This window comes from Helobdella robusta, assembly GCF_000326865.2.
Source record: "Helobdella robusta unplaced genomic scaffold HELROscaffold_48, whole genome shotgun sequence".
NCBI classification, from domain to species: domain Eukaryota; kingdom Metazoa; phylum Annelida; class Clitellata; order Rhynchobdellida; family Glossiphoniidae; genus Helobdella; species Helobdella robusta.
This window is the reverse complement of record NW_008705215.1, coordinates 553,974-554,957: the sequence shown is the minus strand read 5'-3', so window position 1 is coordinate 554,957 and position 984 is coordinate 553,974.

Below are 984 nucleotides of genomic sequence, written 5' to 3'. Positions count from 1 at the left end.
ATTCATTCATTCGTTCATTCATTCATTCATTCATTCATTTATTTAATAATGGCACTTGTAAATATTTAGTTAACAAGTTAATTTAATTGTATAATATTTAAAGTAACTAATTAATTAATTCAATCATTCATTCGTTCGTTCGTTCGTTCGTTCGTTCATTCATTCATTCATCCATCCATTCATCCATCCATTCATTCAGGCATTCATTCAGGCAATTCATTTGTTTGTTTGTTGGTTAATTTGTTTGTATGCTCATTTGTTTGTTTATATATATCTATGTTTGGTTGTTTGTTTTTTTTGCTTGTTTTTCATGTGTTGGGTTTGTTTGTTTGTTCGTTCGTTCGTTCGTTTGTTCGTTTATTCATCTTTCCAAAGGTTCATTTTGTTTGGTTGTTTGCTTGTGTTTTTTATTATCCATTAAATTGTTTGTTCATTATTTATTCATTCACTCGTTTGTTTGCCACACACTCCTTCATTCTTTACTTGTTTCAATCATTTATTTGTTTTTCATTAGTTCACTCTCTCGTTCTTTCACTCACTCATTCATTCTCATCTTCGTTCGATTAGTCCTTCTAATCTTGTGTATTGCCGTCTCTCCATTCATTCCTTCATTCCTTTATTTCTTCATTCCTTCATTCCTTCAATTTTTTATTTCTTCATTCTTTCACTTCTTCATTCCTTCATTCTTCCACTTTTTCATTCCTTCACTCCTTCATTTCTTCATTCCTTTATTTCTTTACTTTTTCATTCCTTCCTTGCTTCACTTCTTTAATTTTTTCATTTTTTCCATTTTTCATTTCTTCACATCTTTATTCCTTTTTTAATTAATGCAGTGCTTGGTTTTCTGGAATACTTTTAAATTCAAAATATTGATTATGATGATGATGGTGATTGTGATGATGATAATGAGGATGATGATGATGATGGAGATTATGATGATGATGATGATAGAGATTATGATGATGATGATGATGATAGAGATTA